The sequence below is a fragment of the Octopus bimaculoides genome, chromosome 21, assembly GCF_046866305.1.
Source record: "Octopus bimaculoides isolate indiv1 chromosome 21, ASM4686630v1, whole genome shotgun sequence".
Taxonomy (NCBI): Eukaryota; Metazoa; Mollusca; class Cephalopoda; order Octopoda; family Octopodidae; genus Octopus; species Octopus bimaculoides.
Window position 1 is genome coordinate 27,084,607 of NC_142948.1, and position 21,630 is coordinate 27,106,236.

At 36.3% G+C, this 21,630-nt stretch overlaps 1 long non-coding RNA gene across 1 annotated transcript in view; it reads left to right on the forward strand.

The window, feature by feature from the left end:
• Nucleotides 1-21,630, forward strand: part of LOC149131531 (uncharacterized) — a 423,011-nt gene that overhangs the window by 5,878 nt on the left and 395,503 nt on the right. The window contains exon 2 of the long non-coding RNA XR_016237783.1: nucleotides 1,884-2,848. This is a non-coding gene — a long non-coding RNA (uncharacterized LOC149131531). The remainder of the gene's footprint in view (nucleotides 1-1,883; nucleotides 2,849-21,630) is intronic.

Here is a 21,630-nt window from a genome sequence, read left to right on the forward strand (position 1 = left end):
CCAACTATTTATCTGTCAGTCAGTCAGGCTGTCTATTTATCCATCCGCCGATGAATCTAATCAACAGAAACACACTCGTACTGTGTCTATTTATCTAGTCAACATCGACACATTATGTCTATGAAGTCAACATCTACACACTGTTGCGATCTATTCAGTCATTTTCTATACACTGTGCCTGTATGCCCATTCAACAACGTCACATGGTCTCTATCTTTGTTGTCAACATCCACACTCAGTATGTTTTCACTCAGCGCTCACACCCCCGTGTGTCTCCACTGAACACTAACACTCCATGTGTCGCCACTCAACACCTACCTCTCCATATAAGTGAAAACTACTAGACGACGATTAATAGGCAAGATGGAACACGACGAAGCAGGATAACAAATTTGAAAAAGCCAAAAATGAAATTAAATTCAGTAGGAAAGGACCCCAAACGATAAATGGTCGTTAGGTTAAGAAGTTCACTTCACAACCACATGATTCCCGGTTCGATTCTATTGCGAAGCATCGCCTGTAAAATCGGTTATCCCAATTCCATTGCGTGACAGATTGCACATGTTCATACAGCCTAAACCACATGGCTGTATCGAAGTGAATGAAGAAATAAGTAAGGGTTAAAATTGATACGTGTCCATGGCTCTTCGTGGTCAGTATATGGTTACGTGGTGAAATATATCGCCTTCCGCTGGCGTTGGTTGAAGGAAAAGGAAGCTACCAAATAAAGCAGCTAGTTATAAAATCTCTGTAAGAGATGAAAGTAGTAACTGTGCTGGCAAGTAATGTTTGTCGTCACTTCAACGTGACTGTTCGATACGAACGGACGCTACTGCGAATTTTTAACTTCAAGAAGGCATTTCCTCTAGCTGGTCAACGACGCGGCCTGCATCCGGCATATGGCAAGCAGGGGAGTGAACCCCTACCACCTGCTGGTGATTGGAACAGTAGATCAGCCTGGTTTCGGGCTATTTCTGCCTTCCTCAGTACTGGATACCTTGTCGCTTGAATTTCTATATATTGCAAACTCGAGCAAACGACTGCCACCTCTTGCAGACAAAATGTCCATTACTGAGGAAGGACAGAAATAGCCCGAAACCAGGCTGGTCTGCTGCTTTTGTCGCTAGGTGGTGGTAGGAGTTCGATCCCCTGCTTGCAATATATCGTATGTAGGTTGCATCGTTGACCAGTTAGAGGCAATGTCCTCTTGGAGTTAAAAATTCGCAGTAACGTCCGTTTGTATGGAACAATCACGTTGATGTGACGACAAACATTACTTGAAGCCAACAAATGTTTTCTGTTTATCATAGTTTTCTTGCAGTGATGAGGAGTCCCCGTCTCACTGTAATCCAATGGATTAAAGTGCTTTTGTGCTTGGATTTATTTTAACAAAAATGTTGAACATAGTCGCTGGTGTGTCAAAAGTGAAACACGAACACTCATGTCAAATACTTTCACTTTAAAATGAAACTTTTCCACCATTTCAGTATCAAAACTGAAACATTTCGATACTGTAAATTTTGGGGGATTAATTTACACTGCATAAGAAAATACAGACATATTCTCACGGTACGTTATTAAACACTCACAGATCTACGCATACATACCTGACGACTGACATGCGTAAAGTGTCAATAAGAAATTTTATTTTCATTTCCTTTAAAACAATACACATTTACTGTTCCAAGGTTGGCAGGTAAAATATATAATTCTTTGTCCCTCTGTACACGTGCTTCTATTTCCTTAATTTATACTGCATACAAAAGTACAGACATACTATATACGGTACGTTATTAAACACACACACACACACATACACACGCATACACATCTACACATACATATACATACCTGACGACTTAATTTTTTTATTAACCACACAGGGGCGAAACACAGAGGGAACAACATAAGAACAGAAAAAATACAAAAGAGGAGAAAAAATAAAATCGAACGAAAAGAATGGTAATGATAAATCAAAAGGTGGAATGACGTCTACTCGAACCCCACACTCCAGTTAACGTCATTGAACGATTTTAGAAAAAAAAAAAATTTTGACACGTGTTATTTTATTTTTGTCTCTTTCTCCTTGTGGTAAATATTTTTTCTAACTGTATTTGCTTGAAAAAAACATACTTTTCTTTATATTAAGCAATTCATTATAGTCACTTTTACGATGTGCCTAAATAAAAGCCATCGTTATAGATCAGCATTTCTCAACCTTTTTCGCGATTTGGCTTCCCTTGAACATTGAAAAAATTTATTTCGGCTCCCCTGTGTTGATGAAAAATTTAATCCAGCTTCCCATGTATCTGAGATAGACCGGCCGGCCCATGACAAATCTGACAAAAGGGGAGACCCGCAGAACTACCACGTCACGAACTGCATCTAAAAGTTGGCGCGCCAATCATGCTGCTAAGGAATTTAGATGCTCCAATAATGTACAATGGTACGCGGATGATTATCAAAAAATTGTGCTCCCGAGTTCTGTAGGCAACAATCTTGAATGAACCGGCCGCTGGCTAAGACATACTTATAACTCCCATGTCAGCTTACCCACTCCGATACGACCTACAAGTTTAAACAGATGCAATTTCTCATCAAACTCTGCTTTCCCATGACAATCAACAAGGCACAGGGACAACCAGTGCAAGCGGTTGGTTTGAATCTGACAGAGCAAGTATTCTCACACGCACAACTGTACGTTGGCTGTCCCCATGGTCTTTCTATTTGTGCACCCGAGGGAAGGACGAAGAATGTTGTCTATCAAGAGGCACTCCAATGATAACAACGGCAACTTCAACTGCTCCAATTTCAACTCCGCAATTTTTTCATCGTCCTGCCAGCCCAGGTAAGTCCAGTCTTGCTTTGCTCTCCTTACTAACTCACCATGACATTCTTTTTTTTTCTACCAAGATCCGTCGCCCAAACACCACTTCGTATCTACTTCTTCCTCTTTTTTATGTCTTCGTTTTTCTCTTCGCGTCGTTCTCTGACCGGGTGAAACCGGGCTTAGCTGCTAGTAAATAATAATAACAAGAGCACTCAGACAGCGCAAACCTCCACCAAGGCAACCCCAACGCTCTCTCTACGATTAGCCGGAGATCGATCCCAAAATCTAATCAGTTCGTGCCAGTCATGAGGCCAAACATCCCTGAAAGTTTCATCCAAATCCATCCAGCGGTTCTTGAGATATTTTGTCCACGGACAAACAAACAAACACGACTGAAAAACAATACCTCCAGCTTAGCGAAGGCGGAGGTAATAATAATAATAATAATAATAATAATAATAATAATTATTATTATTATTCTGATTTCATTTATTTGCCACAGGGGTTACATATAATGAAATGATGACAAAAAGTAAAGTATACATGGTATAAACTGGAAAAGGAAGGACATATGTATAGCATACAAAGGTTAAAAAGAGGGAGGATGATAGAGATGTGGCCCTCTTGACACAGGAACCCCTCTAGAGACCATCGAGGAATCCCACTGTCTGAGATTTCCCTGAAACTCTACGAACACAAGCCCTTTCTAATGCCTTCTCTCCGACTCACAAGGGTTCACTTAGAGGTCAGCTTGACCAGGACTGACCTGGTGTTAAAGAATGACAATAACAACAAAAAACAAATGTTGCTGCTGCTACTACTACTACTACTACTACTACTACTACTACTACTACTACTACTACTACTATCTATCTATCTATCTATCTATCTATCTATCTATCCATCTATCTATAATTTCTTAAACTTTTACAAGGCAAGATTTGACAATGGCTTCATAATTTCGGTTTAACTTCGTAATTCCGTCCGACAAAGTCGAGCGAGCTGAAACTTCGAAGTCGCAATTGAACGTATCTTTGTGAAAATTTAATAGATAATGTTGTCTACTAAAGATATTAAATAATACTTCAGTTTAATGTTAAATTGATTTTATACATACTTTGACATAAAAAAAGATATTAATATATACATTTACTGTATACCTACATACACACATACATATATATACATACATACATACGTACATTTTTATATACATGGTTTCTATAAATTGCTGCAATCTCTAAGCAAAACGCTCATTATTTTCTCGAAAGCGAATATCCAACGGCGTGACTTATGTCTTACATAAATTATTCGCTGCATTTTGTTCTATTTAATCTTGAATTATTAAACTTTTATTTCCGTAACACTTTTCAAGAATCTTAATTTCATTTTAGTTTACATAGTCATTCATATTTATTACGATGTTATCAATTTATTTTATACATTTATTCCGACATTGTTATTTAAAATTAAGTACATTTTCATTACTGCTGGGGTGTTGACTTTTATAGACGCCCTCAAGTAGTTCGCGTTATGTTTACGGTTCTTTGTTGTTAATGAAGTCAAGTTAGATTATATATTTGCATATATATGTATATAGGCGTAGGAGTGGCTGTGTGGTAAGTAGCTTGCTCACCAACAACATGGTTCCGGATTCAGTCCCACTGCGTGGCACCTTGGGCAAGTGTCTTCTACTATAGCCTCGCACCGACCAAAGCCTTGTGAGTGGATTTGGTAGACGGAAACTGAAAGAAGCCCGTCGTATATATATGTATATGTATGTATATGTGTATCTGTTTGTCACCCCAGCCTCGCTTGACAACCGTACTAGGCTTACAAAGAATAAGTCCTGGGGTCGATTAGCTCGACTAAAGGTGGTGCTCCAGCATGGCTACAGTCAAATGACTGAAACAAATATAAGAGTATAAGAGTATATATATATATATATATATATATATAAAGGGTATCTAAGAGATACCAACCGTGCTAGATATAGCAGCCAAAACTTGACTCTAAAACCACATTAAATATTCATACAGCACCAGGAGAGAAGACAAAGAGACAAAATAAACTAGCAAAAAAAATTATGGGATAATTCCAGATTCCGGATTTCTGGCTCTGCATAAGAATGCCTTCATCAGTGGAATATACGCAGATAACACATAAATGCAAATATATATATATATATATATATATATATATATATATATATATATATATATATATACACAACATACGAATACTTACATGTACGAACGTATGCGTACATATATATGCACGTATATATATATGTATCTATATACAGATGTATGCGTATATGTATGTATGTTTACATCTATCTATCTATCTATCTATCTATCTGATACACGATCCCTATTGATCGCCTTTTTTTTTTCCCCGATCCTTTTTGATCGAACTCCCCCCTTTTCCTTCCTACGATCCCTTTTGATCGACACCCCACCCTTTTTTTTCCTTCCCCCTCCCAAAAAGAAAAGCTCTACATTGTATTTGTCCCATCTTCGTTGAGCCCTGTGTGGCTAATAAAAGAAATGTATCTATCTATCTATCTATCTATATATCTATCTATCTACGTACGTACGTACTTACATATCTATTCGTTTGAAATAACTCATTTCTTCTCAGATCTTAAACGGGTAACCTATTGGTTATTTCCGATAATCGCTTTTCTCTAACGACAAGTTCCGGCCCTTTATGTTCTGAGTTGAAAACTTGTCAAAGTTTAATATGCCTCATATCTTTCCCAGGTCGATAAAATAAAGCTCCAATTAAGTACTGGGAGAATTTTCTCGTGATGATTACCGTGTGTTTCTTTGTTTCTTTTATGCAGCTGACTAAGCAAGTCATGAGGTCGGCTTGTAGAAACAAGACCCAGCACAAAGGGAAGAATTATTAATTTTAAACGCAGTCGTCATGAACTGGTTTTTAGCCTTTGTTGAAAAAGTTTGTTACATATGTCTCAATGCATAGCCATGTCTTACTTCTGACTTTTCTAATGTTATTGTAAAAACAATTTATCGGGCACTTAGCGGAGTTATCTTACGCAGAAGAGCTGTCAAAATTTATTCTATTAAACACACACAGACACACAAACACACACACGGACAGACATAAATACACGCACAGACACACACACACAGAAACACATACGAACTCACGCATACACGCAAACACACGTACACACACACACATTCGCACATACATACAAACTCACACAGATATGTACATATTTATACAGATATATATATATATATAGATATATAGATATGAGTACATATATATGTATGTATATACAAGTGTGTGTATATATATATATATATATATATATATATATATATATATATATATATATATATATAACGAGAGAAGGAGAAGGACAAAGAAAGTGAGGGTAAGAGAGTGAGAGACTAATACGGAAGGAGGAAAAGAGAATGGGGGGAAATTGTAACAGTTAGAGAATGAGAACATCTCTAATTATTTCCGCTATGCAAATGTGTCTCCATTATCGATGAAAAAGACAGAATATATCAAGTGTCGGCCTGCCGCATAATATTCTCGAGCGCCATCTTTTATCCAACGCTCTCCGGAAGTTCATAACGCCAAAAGATGAGATATTGAGCGATGTTGTAAAGTATATATGCGTGTGTCCGTGTGTGTGTGTGTGTTTGTGTTTTACACATATATTACAAGAGGGGACATATACACACACACACATATAAATACATACAGATATACATGCATATATATATATATATATATATATATATATATATATATATATATATATATATATATATATATATATATTTATTTATATTTACCTTCTTACATATTGTGTGTCTATATATTAATATAAATCAGTAAACTGACATATATATATACATACATATATATGCACACACATATATATATATATATATAATAAAGTGTAAAGAGTGAGACACGCACACATGTGTATGTGTATATATATATATATATATATATATATAGATATGTGTGAGTGTATGTATGACTGAATGCATATATGAATATATATGTGTCTGTGTGTGTATATATATATAGAGAGAGAGAGAGAGAGAAAGAGGGGGAGAGAGAGTATGTGTGTGCGTGTTTATGAATGAATGCTCATTTCCCTCGTCTTTTCTTATTCTTGCTCTTCTTGTTCTTTTTCTAGTTGCCATCTCCTCCTCTGACTACTACTACTACTACTACTACTACTACTACTACTACTACTACTACTACTACTACTACTACTACTACTACTACTACTACGACCGAACGCGAGAGCGAGAGAGAAAGAGACGGAGCAAGTGAGCGTGAGAGTGAGAGAGAGAAAATGAAAAGGAGAGAAAAAGAGGTTGAAAAATGCAAAAACGTAGTAAAACCTGAAGGTAATAAAGCGATATGAATCCTTGGGCAGGAAGCTTTGTCCTGGGAAATAAAAACCCGGTCTTAAAGCTTCAGTTTTGTCTCTGGAGCTGTAATGTTGTTTAATGATACGAAAGGAACATGGCGGATTGGGTAAAACGATATTTTAATACGTTGCCTCAATAATATGTTTAGGGAGGTAATTTGTGAAATTTAGGGAGGTAATTTCTACTCATGTCCTTCATCTTTTGTTGTTGCTGTTGTTGTTGTTGTTGTTGTTGTTGTTGTTGTTGTTGTTGTTGTTGTTCTTCTTCTTCTTCTTCTTCTTCTTCTTCTTCTTCTTGTTTTTCTTCTTCCCTACCTGCTCTTTCTCCCTCCCTCCTTCTCCCCTCGCTCCTCTTCCTTCTCTCCTCTCACCGCCTCTTTCTTTTCCCTTCCCACTTGCCCTTCTCCCATCATTTCCTTTCCCCTCGTACCTTTCTCCTCCTCCTCTCCCTTTACTACTACTACTACTACTACTACTACTGCTACTACTTCCGCTTTCGCCTTTTTTTGCTTCCTCGTCCTCCTCTTTCTTTGCCTCCTCCTTTTTTCTTTTGTCTCTTTCCAATCGCCCTCTCGTTTTCACAGACTGTCGATCCTATTGTGTTGCTCAGATCGATAATCTTACAACGATAGAATCGGTATTTGTTCCAGCGGAAACCGTTACCGTTCTTGTAAGCTGTTTCTTAAGGGAGAACATGACGGAGAAAGAGAGGAGAATGGATCGAGAAATCACGGCCATGATGATGATGATGATGATGAAGTTGACGAGAACAATGACGATGATGGTGATTATTATTATTATTAACATCATCATCATTATTATTATTATTATTATTATTATTATTATTATTATTATTATTATTATTATTATTGTTCAGTAGTTTTATTTTTATAGCGTGCTTTCACTTCACTACCGGGCGCAGCTCTGTGAGCCTTGGGTATGTGCTGTGGTTTGTTGTGATGCTCTTATGGTTACTGTATAGAAAGTGTTTTGCGTAGGATGTGTGCAGTGCCCAGTAGTGCAATTTTCTATTATTGTTATTATTATTATTATTATTCAGTGAGAGAGCAGTGCATGCCATCGAAGTGACACTGGGGTAAAATATACGAAGCCCATTATACCCATCATGACTACCCGTCTGATAAGGGTACACCAGGCACATGCATCACAACCATATATGCGCGAGATAGTCGTCTCATATCAAGATAAACAGTGCATGACCTTACAAGTGGGGCCCAGTTAGAATTTTCTTCAGGTCGAGTCACCCATCCCGCTCAAAAGGTCCTTGAATAAGGTGTGTTTAAGGGTGTTGAGCAAAACCCCCATGTTTCCGAAGCTGAATTATTCAAACCCCAAAGAATTCCTTTCAACACATGGCTATGATGCTCCCCTACTACTTCTGCTCATGATCAGAGATGCACATATCATCAGCCACCAAGGGACATGCTCAACTGGTTAAGGTCAAACAACTGGTAGTCATGATGGGTATAATGGGCTTCGTATATTTTACCCCAGTGTTACTTTGATGGCATACACTACTCTCTCACTCAATAATAATAATAATAATGATAATAATAATAATAATAATAATGATAATACCATCGGGGGAGGTTATGAAGCAGATGGATAACTGATTGGAAGTAAGAAGGTCAGACTTGTGTAGGATGAACGATTGCAAAGATAAAGCACTGTACAAGCACTTGAGAGTGAATGAAACTGAAAATAAGCGGATAAAGAAAAGAATGCATGGACAATTTCATAGGGATGTTGAAGATAAGACAGACAGAGAAAAAAAGATGGCTATGGATGACTAAAAGTGATTTAAATCCGGAAACGGAGGCTCTAATCTGTGCTGCTCAAGAGCACGCATTAAGAACCAATTACATCACATACAGAATAGACAACACATCAGAAAGTGATAAGTGCAGAATGTATGTATGTGTGTATTTTTGTGTGTGTATGTGTGTGTATGTGTGTGTGTGTGTGTGTGTGCATGCATGTGTGTATGTATAGTTTGTTTGATGTGGTGTACAGATTTTATATAACAAAACGTAGGTAGTTAGAATTTTTGGATAATTTTTCATCAGCGCTTTCGTTTCATTCATTGAGGCTCCTCAGACAATTTCTTCGCTTTTTATACAGATCTACAGGAAGCGGGGGTGTTTTTGTTTTGTTGAAGTAAAAAGAAGGGATAAAAAAAAAGAAAGAGAGGAAGAGAGAAGGAAGGACAGGAGAGAAAAAGAAAAGTAAGCAGACTGAAAGAAAGGAGGAAGAAAGAGAGAAAGAGGTATCTTCTCGTTCTTTCTGTGAGATAGTTTTTATTATTATATTTGAGGACGGTGTATGGTCAATAGCTTTTTCACAGGTGGTTGAACTTAATGACATTTCAAGATGTCACTTACTCTTTCTAGACTAATAGAATTAACATCTCAAAACGTCAAGATCAACCGCCTGTAAAATAGCTACCCACCATACACAAACCCCCAAACATAACAATAAAAGCAATCTCACAGAAATAAAAAATAAGAGACTCCTTTCTTTCTTATATCTTTCTTCCTTATGGTTTTCTTTCTTTCTTTCTTTCTTTCTTCCATTCATTCATTCATTGGCTTCTTTCAGTTTCCGTCTACCAAATCCATTCACAAGGTTTTGGTCGGCCCGAGGCTATAGTAGAAGACACTTGCCCAAGGTGCCACGCAGTGGGACTGAACCCGGAACCATGTGGCTGGTAAGCAAGTTACTTACCACACAGCCACTCCTGCGCCTAACTACAAACCTACATTTGGGCCACCCTGTATATGTATTCCACCCCGACTGTCAGATATCGTTATACGCTTCCGGTTTCAATTCCCATCTTCGCATTGATGTAACTTTTGATTGATGCTATCTCACTGACTTGGTGTGCAGGCCAACATTTTCCTTTGAACGGAACGCCATTCCGGTTGCATGGTTCGCTTTTTTTACAGCTGAGTGGACTGGGGCAACGTGAAATAATGATGTGTTTTGGCGAAGGTCGAAAACACAGCAAAATATTCAAGGAATCGAAATAACAACCTTGCGATCATGAGTGCAACCTCCTAACCACTTTGGCCATGCGTCGTCACGTGCACATACACATATACATACACATGCACGTGCACTCACGTACACAATTATCTATCTCTCTCTCTCTCTCTCTCTCTCTCTCTCTCTCTCTCTCTATATATATATATATATATATATATATATATATATATATATATATATATATATATATATATATATTATATGCAGGCATATGTGTTGGCACTGTGTCGCTTACGACGACGAGGGTTCCAATTGATCCGATCAACGGAACAGCCTGCTCGTGAAATTAACGTGCAAGTAGCTGAGCACTCCACAGACACGTGTACCCTTAACGTAGTTCTCAGGGATATTCAGCGTGACACAGAGTGTGACAGAGCTGGCCCCTTTGAATTACAGGCACAACAGAAACAGGAAGTAACAGTGAGAGAAAGTTGTGGTGAAAGAGTACAGCAGGGTTCGCCACCATCCTTTGCCGGAGCCTCGTGGAGCTTTAGGTGTTTTCGCTCAATAAACACTCACAACTCTCGGTCTGGGAATCGAAACCACGATCCTATGACCGCGAATCCGCTGCCCTAACCACTGGGCTATTGCGCCTCCACTATATGCAGGCATATAGACGCACATAGATGCACAGATTCCTTACAAACACTACTACTTTCGTTGATTTAACACCAGTGAATGTAAATCATATTTTAAGTAGTAGAAATGATGATAAATGATGGTCTTTCGTGTATTTAAGTCCAACTACTTAAAGATCACGCTTAAGCAATTGACCTAATCTCATATAACGTCTATATAAATGCATTTATACATTTACACACCTACACACACGTACACAGACACATACATACATATGCATATGCATGTATACACATGCATAACATATGTGTGTGTGTGTGTATACATGCATGCAAACATATACACATATACATGAACATTTATGCGTAAATACATATGCATGTATATTGTAGATGTATGTATGCATGTATGTATGCACGTATATATATATGTGTATATATATGTATGTATATATATAAATTTCTCTGTCTTTGCATATACAGATATACATATATACATACACGCAAACATGTATAGGTACATGCTATGCATATAAATACCTATGTACATGCACATATATAAATGTACACGCACACCCATATATATATATATATATATATATATATATATATATATATATATGTATGTATACGCAAAAGCACACATATACATGGATACGTACATGCGCACACATGTACATAGACACGCACACATATATACACACATGCAAACGTATACAGTAATCCAATCTCTCACACCTATAAATGCACTATAAATACACTTATTCCTAAATTCCTAAAGCCGTTTGTGAACCATTGATGAGAAGCCATTATCCTAGTCTAGCTCGGAGTGCAATTGCTTAAAAGCTGTAGTATTCTGGCATTATTAACTGAAAACACCGACATTAAATTTGGTGACTTAAACCGCTACAGCATGAAACAGCAATGGCGTACTATTTGATCTTTTCATGATTGGAAAGACAGCAATTCGAAAACCATGAATTCCTGTGTTAGTTTAATCTTCAAATAAGTCCTTAATTGCTTCACTGTTTTTATTGCTGTTGTTGTACTTTTGTGTTGTGGTTGTGTTTTTTTTTTGTTGGGGTTGTGTTTTCTGGTTGTGGTTGTCCTGTTTTGAAATTTTATTATATATGCTTGTATCGTGTTATGTGTATGTATGTTTGTTTGGATGCTTGCATGTATGTATGTAAACATGCATGTATATGTATGTATGTCTATGTACCTATGCATGTATGTATATATGTATGTATGCATATATGTATATGTGTGTATTTGTGTACGTTTGTATGTATGTATGGGTGGATGAATGGATGTATATATGTATGTGTGTGAATGTATATATATATATATGTATGTATGTATGTACGTATGTACGTATGTATGTATGTATGTATGTATGTATGTATGTATGTATGTAAGTATGTATGTGTGTGTATGTCTTTCTGTATTTAATTGAAATTATTCCAATGAAGAAGGAACTAGTTTCCAACAGATACAAAACTCCATTTCTGGAATGTAGATAGGGAAAACAATGTCACATTTTAAATCTGAGAAAAGTCTTGCATAGTTTTACAGTTCCGCTTACAGATTGTATTTGTAATATGCAAAGCAGTTGGTTGATTTCTTTTACTGAAAATCCAAGCTGATCCAGACTGACAGATAGGCATTTACTTACAAAACTAAGTGCTCCAATCATTATCGGCAAATTAGCAAGCCGGATATAGAAGCTGGACATTTCGAAGCCGTTGCTCATAGCTATCTTCTTTCTCTTTGATTTTCTAAGAGATATTTCATGCCAGCAGACAAGCTAACCTGCATTACGATACATACATTTTTTTGTCTGTCCCAAACAATACATGGCCTCCCAGGAAAGGGAGGAATGCCATTGCTATTTAGCCCCAAGGAACACCGTTTCTAGTTAGCTACGTGACACAAGCGTTCTGTGTCTTTAATTTTTCAAACAGAGTAGATAAGCACCTCCACCCAACAAAGCCAGCATCCAGAGACTAGTTTCGGGGTAGTTGCCCTTCATCAGTCTGGAGTAGCTTGGCCTTGCTAGCTGTTGGTGCTAAATCGCTGTTGAACACGCATAGAATTTCAAGTGAAATAAATTCACAGATCTACAAAATTAGAAATATTGCATTTCGAAATCTCTCACCCATATATGCATATATGTATAAATATAGATGTAGGTATGTACATATATGTATGAATATATGCATATATTTATATATTATTTATATTATTATATGATCGAACGCCACGCGTCCGTTTCCAAGTAACTTTTATATATATATATATATATATATATATATATATATTACAAATTAAAAGGGTAAAGGATTATCAATTTATTAATTAATAAATCAATTAACAATTAATAATTTTTACCAAGCCCATCGGTATGAAAGCACCATTATTGGTGGAGAACTTATTTAAAAGCTCATATATATTTATAAATATAATTAAGGGATCAGCAAATATTTGCTTCACCATATACCGAAGTTCAGAAATAGCAGCTAAAAAAGCTGAGAATCTCACAGATAGCTGCTATTTCTGAACTTCGGTATATGGTGAAGCAAATATTTGCTGATCCCTTAATTATATATATATATATATATATATATATATATATATATATATATTTCAGCTAGTCTAACGGCAACTCTGCCTTTGAAAAAGAATCCTCTTATTTGTATTGTAGAATACACATTTTTGATGCTTCTAATAAAAGAACAAATATCTGTTTGTTTACATTTATACACACACATAGTTGTTCCATAAAGCTAAAGATTTTAGTGTCTAAATTTGGCGGTGAATTTGTCTGCAGGCTGTTAGCTTAATGGTAGAGCATTCATTCAGAGTCTTTGAATGTTACGTGTGGCGGTGAATTTGTCTGCAGGCTGTTAGCTTAATGGTAGAGCATTCATTCAGAGTCTTTGAATGTTACGTGTTCGAGTCTGTTCTAACGGCAACTCTACTTTTGAAAGTACAATCTTATTTGTATCGTGTCATATATATTTTGGACGTTTTTAATAAAAGAACAAATATTTGTTTGTTTATATTTATATGTAGATATGTATACATACATATATGTTTATACACATATATGATTGTGCGTATGCGTTTTGAGTTCAAACTGGTGTGCATTGGAACGTTACAAAAAAAAAAAAAAATACGAAATAGTGTTTCCTCCGTTTCTGCTCCTACTTTCTCTTTCTTCGTTCCTGAATCAAACAAAAGCATTTCCAGATTAAATAACAAAAATATATTTTCAATATCGACGAAAAGATTCTAATTTTACACTACGTACGGTATTTTTATATGGTAATTCTACAATGACAAAGAAACTATACAAAATTTCAAAACAATGAATTTTTGATAGAAAATGAAACAAAAAAAGTTTTTCGTTTGTAAACGATTCCAAAAAAATTATTTAAAATTCTTATTCGGATTTTGAACTGTAGTTGCACCTTTTTTGAAACGACTTTCTTCAGGAATTCATTTTAACCTTTTGTTTCACTGGCGCCTGTTTTAGTGGAGATAATTGTATTTTTTATACAGACATTTACATAATTTGTTGCTTAAAAACAAACGAAAAAAAAAAAAGAAAGAACGAAAGGGAAGATTAAAACCTGGATTCTGTTCAAAATAAGAAAGAACCATTTTCAATGCAAGATGGAACCTTTTCAATTGTTTCTTTCTCATAATAATCTTAGTCGAAAATTGAAGCATCTCGAGGTTTGAGATTAACCATATTGTCGATAATCAGATCCGAAAAAGTTGGGGGTTAATTCAGTATCGATGTCATCTGCAAACCAATCATCAATATTGTTATCCCAGAGAGAATATAATGGTTTTTCCATGGACGTTGTCTCTACTGTCTGTATTATTTCTTTTGTGCTCTGCTTAACATTAAAACCATCAAAATCCACTTTATTTTCATCATCATCAGAAATGAAATCAACCAACAGGAAAATAGGCGCAAAATTTCCGCCATGCATTTAAAAGAGTGACAAGTTTAACAGAGCTCCTTTCAATGGCAGATGATGCAAAGAGTGCGTCTTTAATTAGAAAGTGGGATTGAATGTCAGAGCCAGAAACATCGCTGTTGATTAATTGTTTCAGGAAATTATTTCTATAGTAACATCTGAAAGTGTGACTAATACCCTGTTCCCCCCGTTTCTTGTAAGGGAGAAATAATGCTGTGCGGTAAATAGCACCCAAAAAATATTTACACGATCTAAAACTAACTTAAGTTTATGGAAATGAGTCTAAAAATTATCTTCTTTGGTCGAATTGCTTTCGGGGATTCCCATGACTCTAAGTCACCATCCATTCCCATTATTATGAATTTTAATCGGGAGCTAGAGCCATAATGAATCTGTCATTAGCTGATTACACAACTATGGCCACCGCGTTGCAGTTACTCTTCTGACAGAGCTTGGTGATCCTGACCGTTGATCATTTAGGATTCCTCTGTTTAGCATCAATGTCAGAAGCACCGTTGGCTGAGTTGAACTCTTATTCTACCTCTTCCCAATCCGCCATGCTGCAGTCCCATAGCTTCGCCGAATCCCTGGCAGAGTGGCTGAACGGGTGCTATACTTTGCTAGAGGGCAACCCGTAATTATACAGTGCAGGGTCGTCATTCCGAGAGGTATATTTTCACAATACCCGTATACCCAAAAAGGTTTATGTTTTGTAAATTAAGACAAACTGCAAGTACAAAATATATTGTGAGGAAACAGATTACAAAAAAGATCTTTGACTATCCACACAGTCATACATTTTCGGGGATCCTTAACAAATGTTTCTTTCTACAATAGGCAAAAGGACTGAAATTTTGGAGTACTAAACTGGTACTTCTTTTATGGACCCTGAAAGCATGAAAGATAGAGTTGACATCAGTGGCATATGAACTCAGATCGCAAAGAGCCAGATCTTTACGCGCTAATGATCCTGCCCGCTCAACTCCCTAAAGATTCACATTTTGGCACGGGCCGGCAATTTTGAGGGAAGGGACAAGTTCATAACATCGACCTCGACACTTGACTGGTACTTTATTTCATCGACTCTGAAAGGATTAAAAGTAAAGTCAACTGCAGTGGGATTTGAACTCATAACGTAAATACCAGGAGGAAATACCGTTGATAAGCATTTTGATTGCCTTGTGGTCCTTAACCCATTACCTCCCATAATTCTATTAACTGGAATTTTTTTATGAAACTTTGATTTCTAGCATAAAACAGCCTTAGAAACACGCTGGAATGATCAAAATAACATTTCAAAATATCATTTCAAAATAACATTTTAAATAGAAATAAGCGAGATATGGGGTGAAAAATTAGCAAACCACATTTGAATATCAGAGAAATATACCTAGTAGATATAGCAAAAAGGTTAGATATGTGTAAATATTGACAGAAAATTACGCAATTTGTAATTTTTAAGTGATCTCATATGAGATCACTGGTAGGTAATGGGTTAATAAAAGACTAGCAAGTGAATTATTTTTTTCAAAGCTGTGGAACTACAAAAGTTACCAGTCACTTAATGTTTTACCATATCTTGACCAAATATATTTGTGCAAGTAAGAACTACCAGCTCTTCCTCAAACGGCTAACACTCGTTCCATTAGAATTTGATAATGGTTTCCTGAATAAACATTTCCAGTAAAGACCATTTTTATAGGCGTTATATATTTGTGCAATTTCAGGAACATTCCTTGACGATGTCACCGAATTTCGCGATGAAATTTTATATCTGCTTGTGAGTTCCGAAGCTACTGAATGATTTCCGCCATTGTCTTATTCCATAACGTATCTTAAATCTTGGTCAACTAACCACCAGAGAAAAGCATTTCAGTATAACGAATCCATTTTCTCTTAAAAATCTTCAGCTTTGGCTAAAATATTAAACTAAGAAATAGCTATAAACTCCGACCACATCAATGAAGGCCATTCACGCAATATTTTATCGAAGTTTTCACATTTTTGGTTTTCTGCACACTGTTCCTGTTGGTTGTTTTATTGGTGTTACAGAACTTGCAATAAAATCCCAGAGCATGTTTTCTTCGAGTTCTTTGTGTTACAAAGGCGACACTCCAATGCTATATTCTTTCACTAACCATGCTTAAAATTATTTCTCGGTCATTTTTCTCCGTGATGTCAAGTTTAATGTTAAGTTTTAAGGCTTCTTCTTAATGTCTTCTCAGCAATTGCAGGTAACGTGGTGCAGTATATGACAAAGCATAAGAAGCTGTAGGCTTTTCACATAGTGAGTGCATGACATTTATTTTGGAAATGGCGGCAGTGGATGTTCAAAAGGGAAACAGCACGTCGCAGGTTCCTGATGTTTACTGTGCATTAAATTTCAACACTGCCATTTATCTGGATTTTCTCCTTCTTTCTTCACACACACACACACACACACACACACACAAACACACACACACACACACTCTCTCTCTCTCTCCATTTATTTCCTCTTATTCCTTTCTGTCGAAGAGCGTAGGCTCAAAACATAAAATACTTTCCCATTGTTCTCGGGCGTCAAACTAATACACTTGTTTGTTGTTCCTACACCTGTCTTCGTCTTTGCTTTTCTATGAATTTGAACTATATATGTACCCCCCCCCCACACACACAAACACACACACATAAACTAATTATAAAATATCACTCACTCACAGTTAAGAAAATAAAGAAGACCAGCGCAAAATACTACAAATTATCAACTGATATTGTGACAATCGTAAGATCATGACACTTATTTTCATAACCGGGCGGTTTTCTTCTAGTCGCTGAATAATATTTACACATTTAATTTGCAATTTGTCTAATTTTTTATATGTTACATCTAGCGTTTCTTCGTATCCTTTAATCGTCTAACCTTTACTCAGTCGCTCAGTAAATATTTCTTTCATTATCATTTCGCAGTTTTAATCTTTCTCTGTTAAACAAACTGAATGGTAGTTCATCCTCTTTATCAGTGGCTCGTAATCAGGGTCCGTATGAGATTTTGGGCTGTCCAAGCTATGAACATACTAAACTGGGGATCCACGGCAGTATTTTAAATGTCCACGTAAAGTTTTGGCTTAAATGTATCTAATGTAAAATGTAGATATCTCTTTTACTCTTTTACTTGTTTCAGTCATTTGACTGCGGCCATGCTGGAGCACCGCCTTTATAGTCGAGCAAATCGACCCCAGGACTTATTCTTTGGAAGCCTATTACTTATTCTATCGGTCTCTTTTTGCCGAACCACTAAGTTACAAGGACATAAACACACCAGCATCGGTTGTCAAGCGATGCTGGGGGGGGGGGGGACAAACACAGACACACAAACATATACACGCACATACATATATATATATATACATATATACGACGGGCTTCTTTCAGTTTCCGTCTACCAAATCCACTCACAAGGCTTTGGTCAGCCCTAAGCTATAGTAGAAGACACTTGCCCAAGGTGTGACGCAGTGGGAATGAACCCGGAACCATGTGGTTGGTAAGCAAGCTACTTACCACACAGCCACTCTTATTTTCTAACGTTTAACATAGTTCAATCTACGCAAGTTAATTTGAGGAATAAAAAAATAGGAATTTTTAAAGAAGTATCTATAAAACTAGTTTTTAGACATTGAATGGTTAAGGGGTCCACTAAAAATATTAAAAAAAAAATAACCAATGGGGTCCATAGATAAAAAAAAAAACTATTGAAAACCACAGCTCTATATGGTCGTTTATTATGCTCAGAAATGGCAGAGATTTTGTGTCAATATTCCGAGACATACAGCATACAAAAACAGCCATACTAACAAATTCACGGCAGTGTTTTTTTTTTCATTTTAAATTTTACAGGCATAGCGAATAAGATTTTTGGGGGACCACGCTAACAACATGGTAATTTGGGGATCCACCGTATTATTTTATATGTCCATGTAAACTTTTGATTTAAATACATCTATTCTAAGAAATAGTTGTGCTTACGATGTTAATATGGGAACAACAAAAGTTTCTATAAAACTAGTTTTTAAACATCGAATGGCTAAGGGAGTCTTCCAAATAAAATAATAATCAAAGAGTTCCATAGATAAAAAGAAAAAATGGTTGAGAACCATTTCTCTCTATGGTCGTTTATCATGCTAGAAATAGCAGGGATCATGTGGGTATTTTCTGAGACATATCATAGCATGCAAAACAGCCATCTTTACAAATTCACTTCTGTTGCTTTTCTTTCAAATTTTGCCGGTGTAACGCTTTCAAATTCTCTAACCCTAATTCAGCTGATCTCTCACTAACTTGAAATAGCATTCATAATAAGGAAGTGCTAAGATTACCACTGAGGATCATGTGAGATTGATTTCAGATTAACGCCCGCCTCCAAATCTGTCTCCGAATATTCGTTAGGTACATGTCTGTAGAGCACAAAGAATGAGATTTGAGTGTTCAATTTGTGCAATTATCGTTATCATAATCTTTATTCAACCCAAGCATTGATCGGACAACTCAACGTTTCTATGTGAAAACTGACGAAAGAATCCATTCAACACACGCACACACACACGCACACACACACACACATACACGCACGCACATACACACACACATACATACTCACACACACAAACACAACGCACACATACGCACACACATTGACTCGAATAAATCAGTTTCTCATTGATTATTGTTATTATTTAACACCAGGTATGCTCTGAACGAGTAAATCTATGATCAACGGCTTTCTTGCCATGATAATTATGACATATTTTCTACTAGTTTTTTCTTCTTTTTTTTTAAATACGAGTGTAATTTAGGATTATGTTATCCGATGTGTTCATCATTATTATTTTAATGAGAGAAGGGTGTAATTTAGAGGTGTGATAACGTTGTTGTTTCTAGAAGGGTCGAAAGAGCATGGAGTAGCACCATTTTGGTTTGGGTTTTTATTGGTAGAAAGTGAAAGTAAAAGTGTGTCTGTGGTGTGTGTGTGTGTGTGTGTGTGTGTGTGTGTGTGTGTGTGTGTTTGTGTGTGTGTGTGTGTGTGTGTGTGTGTGTGAGAGAGATGGAAAGAGAAAGAGAGAGAAAGAAAGAGAATGAAAAAGAGCAATAGAAAAAGAACGTGAGAAAGTGGGAGTGAGAGACAAAAAGACAGAGGGAAAAAGAAAAAGAGAGACAAAGAAAGAGAGATAATGAAAGAGAAAAAGTGATAGATAGAAAGCAAAAGTAAGAGAAAGAATGAGAGGGAGAAACTGAAAAATAGAATAAATGAGAACGAGAGAAAAAGCACGAGAGAAAAAGTGAGAGGTTAGAAAGAGAGTATGGAAGAAATAATAAGAGAGAGAGAATAAGAAAATAGAGAGAAGGAGAGAGAGACGGTAAGAGAGAGAGAGAGAGAGAGAGAGAGAAATAGGGGACGAATGAGAAGGAAAGAGAAAAAAAGAGAAGACAAAGAAGAAGAAAAGGCGAGAGATTCAGAGATTCAGAGAGAGAAAAAGAGAGAAAGCAAGAGAGTGAGAGGTGGTTTTTGCCCTTTGTTAAAATATTCATAATTTGAACAAAATAACAAAAAAATATATAAATAAATAAATAAAAGAAATTAAAACAAAAGAAGACAAACTATCGTAACCTCAGACCACCCACTTCACCCCCACCTCCTCCTCTTCCTTCGAAGTGAAAACAGCACAAGTAATGACAATAACAAATCAAAGACATACATACATACACGTACACACACACAGGCACACATACACACACGCGCGCGTATATATGTAGTGAAAACACAAAATGCTCAAAACAAAATGGCGGTTATTGGCGTTCTCACAGGTGACTTAGAAAATATGCGAGTAAAAATTATATGGAAGGAATCGCATCACGAAACGAATCGATGAATATCACACTTAATTTTTGATCTTCTGACATCCAAAATGATTTGCCTTTTATTTCCAAGGCTCTACGAATATATATTTTTTTTAATACATTTTCTTTCATTTTTTTTTCTGTTATTGTTTTAATTGTTCAGTTTTTTTTTATTTTGTTGTTTATTTTATTTTATTTCATTTCTTGATTTTTGTTTTCCCCATTTTTATTAATGCGGAAATTTTTCCTTCACAATCTTCAACTCTATGTCTCAAGGGACTCAGGTTTCTTATAAGAATGTTTCTTCTTCTTCTTCTTCTTCTTCTTCTTCTTCTTCTTCTTCTTCTTCTTCTTCTTCTCCGCTTCCTCCTCCTCTTCCTCTTCCTCCACATCTTGCCCTTCTACAGCTTCGTTGTCGCCATTCCTCCTCCTCCTCGTCCTCCTCGTCCTCCTCGTCCTCCTCCTCCTCCTCCACCTCCTCTTTCTTTCCTACTCCTTTAGTTTTGCTGCTGCTGCTGCTGCTGCTACTACTACTACTACTACTACTACTACTACTACTACAACCACCATCATCACAATCACCAGCTTCCGTTTCCGTAATTTGTCATCATAAGGTCTCCACCCCGTCTTCGTCCCTGAGGCAAGTATAGAAATCATCATCACCATCATCACCACCACCATCATCATCATCATCATCATCATCGTTGTTGTTGTTGTAGTTGTTATTGTTTATTACTATTATTGTTGTTTTTGTCATTATTATTATTATTATTATTATTATTGTTATTATTATTATTATTATTATTATTATTGTTATTATTATTATTACTATTGTTATTATTATTATTATTATTATTA